The sequence below is a fragment of the Notamacropus eugenii genome, chromosome 7, assembly GCF_028372415.1.
Source record: "Notamacropus eugenii isolate mMacEug1 chromosome 7, mMacEug1.pri_v2, whole genome shotgun sequence".
NCBI lineage: Eukaryota > Metazoa > Chordata > Mammalia > Diprotodontia > Macropodidae > Notamacropus > Notamacropus eugenii.
In genome coordinates, this window is record NC_092878.1 from 128,008,269 (window position 1) to 128,017,606 (window position 9,338).

General features: G+C 40.5%; 1 pseudogene; it reads left to right on the forward strand.

Moving 5' to 3' along the window:
* Window positions 1–314: 314 nt before the first annotated feature.
* LOC140514754 (creatine kinase B-type pseudogene) lies at window positions 315–1,627 on the forward strand (annotated as a pseudogene).
* Window positions 1,628–9,338: the final 7,711 nt, after the last annotated feature.

The window sequence follows — 9,338 nt, forward strand, 5'->3', positions numbered from 1 at the left end:
GCTTATAAATATAACACTTGTGGGTAATGACAAGATCAATGATATGACCATATTTGTATGTGGTGAGATGGAGTGAAGGATTAAATCAGGAGAACTGAATAGATTAAGGGGAGCTGGAAAAGTAGGGATTAGGGAAGAAAGATAGTCTATGTATGAATCAGAATCTGAAGTCACTGAGAAAGAAAGCAAAGTATCCTTTGAGTCAGTAGAGAACAGCTACTGGAATCTTGATAAGTTGTAATTATGGTTGAATGAATCTCAAAGGTGGAGAGGTTACTGAAAGATGGTAGTAAAGGGAGACTCTGGAAGTGGCAATGGGGACCAAGGAATATTCTGACTCTTTCAGCATGACCAATGAGTATAGAAGTATGAACCAGGACTTGGTGACTGAGCTCGGGCTTAGGTGGCCTGGGATCCCTGCCCAGTCTCCACTGCAGCAGCATCCTCGCAACCCTCTGGTCCTCTGTGACCCCCGCAGTGCCTTCACCTCCTGCCATCAGGTCATTCTCCAATAGCCACAACATGCTGAAGTCCCACTACCCTGCTGAAGAAGAACATCCCGACCTCTCCTGGCACAACCACCACATGGCTAAGGTGCTGACACCTGAGCTCTATGAAAAACTCTGGGATAAGGCTACATCAAATGGCTTCACCCTGGATGATGTCATCCAAACCGGTGTGGACAACCCAGGGCACCCATTCATCATGACTGTGGGCTGTGTGGCTGGAGATGAAGAGAGCTACGAAGTGTTCAAGGAACTCTTTGATACCATTATTGAGGACCGACGTGGAGGCTACAAGCCTTTTGATGAGCATAAGACTGATCCTAACCCTGATGATCTGCAGGGTGGTGATGACCTGGATCCGAGCTATGTGAGGAGTTCCCGTGTTCGAATTGGCCAGAGCATCTGAGGATTCTGCCTGTCCCCACACTGTAGTTGGAGCATCGTGCCATAGAGAAGCTGTCTGTGGAAGCTCTGGCCAGCCTGGAAGGTGACCTGAATGGAAGTACTATGCCTTGAAGAACATGACTGAGCAGAAACAGTAGCAGCTGATTGATGAGCACTTCCTCTTCAACAAGCCTGTCTCCTTACTCCTCTTGGCTTTTGGCATGGCCTGAGACTAGCCCGATGGCAGGGGCATTTGGCACAATGACAACAAGACCTTTCTGGTGTGGATCAGTGAGGAAGATCACCTGAGGGTCAGTTCCATGCAGAAGGGAGGTAACATGAAGGAGGGGTTCACACATTTCTGCACAGGGCTTACCCTGGTTGAAATTCTTTTTTAAGACCAAGAACTGAGTTCATATGGAATCCTCACCTGGGCTACATCCTGGCATGCCCCTCTAACCTGGCCACAGGCCTGCGTGTAGGTGTCTACATCAAACTTCCCCACCTAGGCAAGCATGAGAAGTTTGGTGAGGTGCTGAAGAAACTGAGGCTGCAGAAGAGGGGGACATGGGGTACAGACACAGAAGCTGTGGGTGGTGTCTGACATCTCCAATGCTGACTGACTCTTCTCAGAGGTGGAATTGGTACAGTTGGTGGTGGATGGTGTGCTCATTGAGATGGAGAAGCCTTTGGAGCAGGGCCAGTCCACTGATGACCTTATAGCAGCCCAGAAATGAGCAGTTCGTCCCCTGAAATCTATACTTCCTAATTTATTGAATGGATGAATAACCCCATCCTTCCCACCTGTGGTGCACTGGGAGGCTCTGGATGCAGCCTACCTAATCAAGTTGTAGAGAAGTCTTCCATCCTTCGGTGTTAGAGTTTTATTTTTGATGACTGAGATGTTGCTGAATGCTGAAATAATAAACTATTGTTTTGGCCTGACCCAGGTCTCAGGGCAATTAGAAATTTAAAAAAAAGAAAAATAAAAGAAGTATGAAACCAGCCCTGGAAAGGCTGATCTGGGATTTAGTGGCATCGACACAGAGTCAGGTATCAGTAAATGCCAGAAGAAAGACATGAGAAAAGAAAAAAAAATTAAGATGAAAGCAAATTTATTAATTTGGGGGCAGATATTCCAGATATTCCCCTTCCAGGGAAAGGGTAGAGTAGATCGAGAGTTAAGAGATTGGGAGGGGGTGGAGAGAAGGAGCAGACAGGGAATTTAGGGTTCAAGGAGATAGGAGTGAATGGACAGTTGAGGATGGGGAACAGGATTTATACATTGGTGTCTGGGAGTTCAAAATAACTAGGAAGATTATAAAGGAGCTGTAGGATGCTAACCATTGAGGAACAAATAAAATTAGTGTCTCAGAAGTTTGAGAGAAGTCAGTTGAGGACAGGAAGTGATTAGACTCTTCAAGATCCTCCTCCAAGGTTCAACCCTGTGGCAAGTACTGATGATGTATCATGCAAGCATCAACTTCACATCAAGAAAGATCTTGGGTGAGTCCAGTCAGAAGATAGCAGTGAGAGGCGAGTTTGGAGAAGGAAAGGTTGTTTTCTGATCCACTGAGGATGGTCCTAGGGCAAAGGCAGAGGCCAAAGGTGGTTGGGACAAAGTGGCCAATGGAGTTTTATACATTTTAAGATAGATAGGTAGGGAGAATGGGGATTTCCAATGGCCAAAATACATTACCAAAGTACTCAGGTTTTGCTGCTGACAGATATGCACAATAAATACAGGAATTTGGCCAAGGTATTTTGAGAATACTAACCTTGCCTCTTTAGCCTACCTTTTGTTCTGAATGAAATAGTCGGGTATCACTCTATTTTACCCATATCCAATAAAGGATATTGAAAGTAAAAGCTGTTTTTATCTTAACTCCAACTTTAATATTGACATTTATTTATAATGCCAACTAGGTTTTAAAGGTTAAAAAGGTTTGGGCTAATTAGGGGCAAACAATAGGATAATTAGGAATAATTAAAGTAATTATTATCTAGATGAAATGTCATAATCACAGAGACAGTACACACACGCACACACATACCCTTGACTATCAAGTCCCTCCTACATGGATGCATTCATTAATTACAATCACCCTTCTAATGAATCAAAAATTATGTTTTTTTATAAATACAACATGAAGACATCTTTTAATGACCTATATTTAAAAATTATAGGGAATACTCCCTTGGATTCATGTTCAGAGACCCACAATTCCTGCCTTTAAAGTATAGAGACTCCCTGTAGGGGACCATAGTATGAGGAAAAATACTTGAAAGATTATGGTAACTTCTAAGTCACAGATTCTTAACCTGGGATCCATGGATTCCTAAGGGGTCCATAGATAGATTTCAGGAGATCTGCAAACTTGGACAGGAAAAATAATTTCAATGTAATTAATTTCCTTTCTTATTATACATGTGTTAGCCTATGCATTTAAAATTATTATTCTAAGAGTCAACAGGCTTTACAAGACTGCCAAAGAGGTCCATGACACACAGAAAGGTTAAGAACCCTTAAACTATCACTTAAAAGCATTTTTTATATCTCTAACACAGGGACGTTGTCTGGCAAAAGATATTTCTTTTGAAGAGTCTCATTAAAAGTCTTCCTTCTTTTCTCAAAATCAGAGTTGTTCCTGACAATCCAGGCTGTATCTAGTCTTCTCATTTTTAGTAAACTGCTATTTTCAAATTCTCCTGACATTCAATATCTATGTGACTTTGACAAGTCATTTCATTTCTTTAAGCCTCAGTTTCCTCATCAGTAAAATGGATCTGATGGCCTCTAGGGCCCTTTCTAATTCTAGAGCTGTGATCTTCTGATCTTGTCTATCTACATTCATAGGAGCTGGCCTTTTTTCTCCCTTTATCTTTCCCAAGAACAGATTTCCATATGAGTTAAGTCTACATCCTAGTGATAAATTATCCTGGGGTTAATTTGTGTTTCAAATACTCTGGCAACTGAACCGTCTCCATCCTCATCATTGGCACATCTCCCCTAAATGAAGGCAAAAGCAGCTGGTAATGAGCTGTTGAACAGCATGGGGGTCAGGGAAGAGGATGTTGCTTGTCAGTGAAAGATGAACCTAAACAGGGGAGATCCCATACTATTAGCAGCTATTTAAGCAGCAGGTTGGTAATAAGCTATGAAACATGTGGCTCAGACTCTATGGTAAGTAGAGGATTTCATAAGCCTGAGTTCAAGCCTGGAACATTTGCATAAGACTCTTCATTGATGGGGAGAATGATGACTTGGTATTGTGAGGAGAAGATGTAATAAGCCTGGCTGTGGGAAATGGGAGTTAAGAACATACTAGAAAAGAGAGAAAAGGAAAGAAGGAAGGAAGGAAGGAAGGAAGGAAGGAAGGAAGGAAGGAAGGAAGGAAGGAAGGAAGGAAGGAAGGAAGGAAGGAAGGAAGGAAGGAAGGAAGGAAGGAAAGAGGAAAGAGAAAATCAGTCTACTTGTTGAATTCATTTCAATTCCAGCTTCATTTTAAAGATTTTCAGGGATGTGCTAGAGCAAGTTCAAACTGGTTGGAGAAAGCCAACTATTAAATTTCAAGTATGAGCATTTTACATCTTAGAAATCAGCAGATGCTGTAAATCAGAGCAAGATCGATTGTTTCATGATTGCTCAAGATTAAGAAAGTGATGGAGAAAATGTTAATAATGCAGATTAAACTTAATTATGCTGTGTATATTTTTTCTTATGATTATTAGATATTTACCTGCACACCTGTGTTGAAAACTGTATGGAAGCTCAGAACTCAGAATTAGTTATGAGTCTATATGTAGATACATATATGTGTGTGTGTGTGTGTGTGTGTGTGTGTGTGTGTGTGTGTGTGTGTGTGTTGGGATTGGAGGTCAGGGTTTGGAAGCCTGGAATTCCTTCAGATTTGGGGATGATTTGTCCAGGTGTGACACATTCCCAGGAAGGGTAGAGTCTCCTTTGAGTTGATCCTTGACTTACTTATGGGAACATGGGGAGAACAAAGGATTATATCAGTATTTAACAGTAGCATCAATCTCCTTACTCACACCCCTATCCCCAAATTATAGGTCTACCGGGAAGGGATGAGAACCAAGCACAATGAAATAGTAAGGAAGACAAATTTTTGACAGATATAAGCTATCTGAGTCCAAGTAGTCTATACATGGGAAAAAAAAGAGTACACGTTGTGTGGGTAGGGAGGAGAGAGTAGGCATTTCAAGGGGAACAGGACAGTGTACCCAGATCCAGAGATCAACCCACAACTGAGAGAGGGGCAAAACCTCTTCGGGCCTCTTTATGAGAATATCAGGTCATGAGATACAAAGAGGGCAAAAAGATTGAGGATATACTAGAAAGAATCTCTTGGGTCTTGGTATGTAGCATGGAGTACTAATCAAAAAGGACACAGTGGGGAGACCCACAAAGAAGCCAAAGGGTAGCCAAAAGTGAGGGCAAAGGACAGATTCATCAGGGTAGACAAATTTTATGAACTCCTCAGATTTGTCTGGAAATGTCCGCAGGCACCACAGTTTCATATCACTGAAGAATTAAAGCTAATATAATAGTTTTGCTGACCATTATAAAATATTGAAATTTGAAGGGGATTTAACTGAATATAATCCATCTACTTTCCCCACTTCTATTTCCTGTGCACCAAAGTCAACAGGCAGGGATTAAAAAGAAAAGGGGAGGAAGGTGGGGAATATTCTCATTAAATTTCATTTCATCAAATTTGGCCTGATGTACTAGCCTGCCCAAGATATTTTTTTAAAAAGTCCAGATTCATTCATCAAATATATTAGCTATCCCTCTCAGGTTGGTGTTATCTGCAAATTTGATGGACACGCCATATATCCCTTTATCCAAATCACTGATAAAGAAGCATGGGGTCAAGATCCCTAGGATTCTCCACTGAAGACCTTATTAGAAGACGACATTAAACTATTTACTAGTAAATACTCTTGGCCATTCAATCAATTCTGAATTCACCTAATTATACTGCTGTCTAGCAATTATTTCCCCATCTTTTCCTAAAGAATAACACGGTAAATTGTCAAAATCTTACTTCACTATATCCTTCCTTCTTAAAGTATTATTTTCCAATTAAATGATTTAGTCCAAATCCTTACAAAAAAAGAGGCAGTTCTCTGCACCTCGTTGCCTAATTTGCAATCAATACCCAACACAGTAAAAATCAATAAATATTCTCTTTCTCCCATAGGAAATGCTACTGGAATAGCAAATTGTTAACAGTTGGGCTTATCATGAACTCATGCGTGCATGCATGCATGCATATATCCATGAATGAATATGTGAATGAAAGAATAAGTGAAAAAGCATTTATTAAGCCCTTGCCAAAATACAAGGTTTTTTAAGTTAAAAAGCTGTGTGCCAGGCATTGTACTAAGTCTTTAGCATACATATACATGCATACAAACATGTATGTATGTATTGATCCACTTAACCCACATGTATTTATATATGTACTATGTGTATGTATATATGTATGTACACATAGATGAGGGAAGGAGAGACAGACAGACAAACAGACAGCCCCTGCTCTCCAGGAGGTTACTTTCAAAGAGGGGTGACATGACCAGGAAAGCCTGTTTTGTTGGGGAGGTGGAAGGGAATGGACATTAATGGTGGCATAAGAATGACAAAATGGCCTGGATGCAAATGTCTGTGAATCAGAAGCATAGTCCGGTGTCTAGGGCCAGCCAGCAGATATGGTGAGCTAAGTGAATTAATTTGCACAGACTCAGTTCCTAAACAACTTGTTGGGACCCAGGGTTTAGGCATCAAAAATGAATTAACTTCCCAAATGCTTTCTTTTTTTTTCTCTTCTTGAGAAGCACAAGGTTGCGACTTCTGAAAAGGGAATGTTTGCTTCTTTTATCAACATACCTGCTAATCTGTGATCCATTCTCTTTAACAAGCTAGTTAGTACAATAATATCACAGCACCAGTTGAGTTCCAGACCATGGTAGTAGATTACAGAGAGACAGATGGAAAGAGAGTCACATTTGTCTTAACTCTGACCTGCAAAGCATTGTCAGAAAAGGTGAGATCTTACTCATTATGATTCTTTAAGCTATTTTTTTACCAGTAGCTGAGAGGGTAGTGATGAATGAGTGGTGTTTCCTATTGTCTAACATTGGACTTCCTATGGACCCTTTGGTATAATTTACCATAGGACCTTGCTCAAATTCCACACCGATTGCCTTGCCCCATTTCTGCCTACATACCACTTGCAGATGCCCTGAGATAACTCCCTTATAAAACCAATTCAATGATTTGTGAGTCCCTGTCTGAAACTACATATCCTGAAAAGTCTCAGCCTTATTGCTCAAGTTCCAATATTGACTCAGTGCCTGTGCTACCTGTACCTGCAGGGATTAAAATTAATATTCCTTAATAATGAACACACCTCATCATACCCTCCCTATCTTACTGATTATGAAAGTTTGGCTACCATTGTACAAACCCTGTTCCCTCTCTCCCCACTGCTCACTCACTTATTCCCATCCCCCTCAACCTGCCCTCCCACAATACCCCACTCAAGATCCTAGCCCTTTCATTGTGTTTGCTATAATATCTGGTCCATAATTAACAAATTTGTTTTCATTTTAAATTTTTTTTTCACTCCTTCCATATTTTGGCATTATTTGAGATCTGGCTCCTCCTAAAAATGACATTTGTAACTACACTTTCTAGCACCATTTACACTTTCACCCATGCCTTCCTCCCACCCCCACTGCCAACTCAGTAGTCACTGTGAGGGAGTTGGAATATTCCTTACTCCCTGTTGCCACTTTCAGACTCTCCCTCTACCACCATCAGTCAGTAATCTCTCCTTTAAGGAACATTCAATATATATTTATCACTCAATCAAGATTCTAGTGGCTGTTATTTACCAACCTCTAGGACATAATTTCATCCTCAGTGAGTGTAGTGGCTGGCTCACATGAGCTTTTTCTCCTCAATATTTTCTCTAATATTAGTGAACTCTAACATGTATGTTGATACTCTAGCACCCTAACTGCCCTTTTCCTCAATGTGCTCATTTCCAGTGACCTAGACTACCACTCTACCTCAGTTACACACAGAGATGGTCATATCTTTCATCTTGCCATCACCCACAAACGTTTAATTTTTACATTCATAAACTCTGAAATTCCAACGCACAGTCTTTTCTCATTCTGCTTCACTGTCTTCCTTAGAGTCTCTCAGTTCTTTCCCAGGGCATCACACTTGTGCTGGCTACACTTTCCTCCTTTCCCTATATCGACCCCTTGGTGAAACAGATCAACTCTATCCTATTTGTGGTATACATGAGACTATTCAGGGAGCATTAGCACATCTAGTATGAGGGATTCCTTAGTTTTTTTCAGGGCTGCTCATCTACATTGGGTGTCCACTTTTTATGACCCAAACTGTGACTCTGAGAAACTGTAGCCTGGGCAGTTGCCACACCCTGGTAAACCATTTTGAGGGTAACCGATGGGCCTCAAACTCATCAGTGAGTTATGTGGATGTCTACTACAGGTATATGAAGACTTCTTCTGGCAGAATGAGTAGATGAGTATAATTTGTTCTAATGGTCACAAGCAGGTGCTGTGGAACACTTAGATCTTGGTCACACATTAAAGACACCATTGGCAAGGCAATTTATACCTCCCTTATTACCTCACTATCTTAAGCATCAAAGTAGTTCCTCTAAATCATGGGTGGTGAACCAGCAGCCCTGAGGTTACATGTGGCCCTCTGGGCCCTCAAATGCGGCCCTATGACTGAATCCAAATTTTACGGAACAAATTGGAGGACCTACCACATGTGGTCTCGAAGCCACAGGTTTCCCACCCCTGTTCTAAACCTCTTCCTCAAATCTCCCAGGATTCCCCCTCCATCATCTTCTCTGCTGAGAACTTGGTCTCATACCTAACTGAAATATTGAGGTTATTAAGGAGAGATTAATAAAATGACAGTAAGAAAACTATTGAGCTAATAACTAAAACTAAGAGCTGGTTTTACCAAAAAAGCAATAATAGATAAATCTTTGGTTAATTTGATTAAAAAAAAGAGGAAAACCAAATTACCAGTATGAAAAATGAAAAGGGTTAATTCACCACCAATGAAGAGGACATTAAAGCAACAATTAGGAGCTATGTTGTCCAACTGTATGCCAATAAATCTGACAATATGAGTAAAATGGGATGAACATTTGCAAAAATATAAATTATACAGATTAACAGAAGGTAAAATACTTAAATAGCCCCATTTTTAAAAAATGAACAAGCCATAAATGAACTCCCTAAGAAAAAATTTCCAGGACCAGATGAATTCTATCAAACATTTAAAGAACAATTAATTCTAATACTACATAAATTATTTAGAAAAATAGGTGAAGAATTATTTAGAAATTGGTGAAGAAGTTCTAC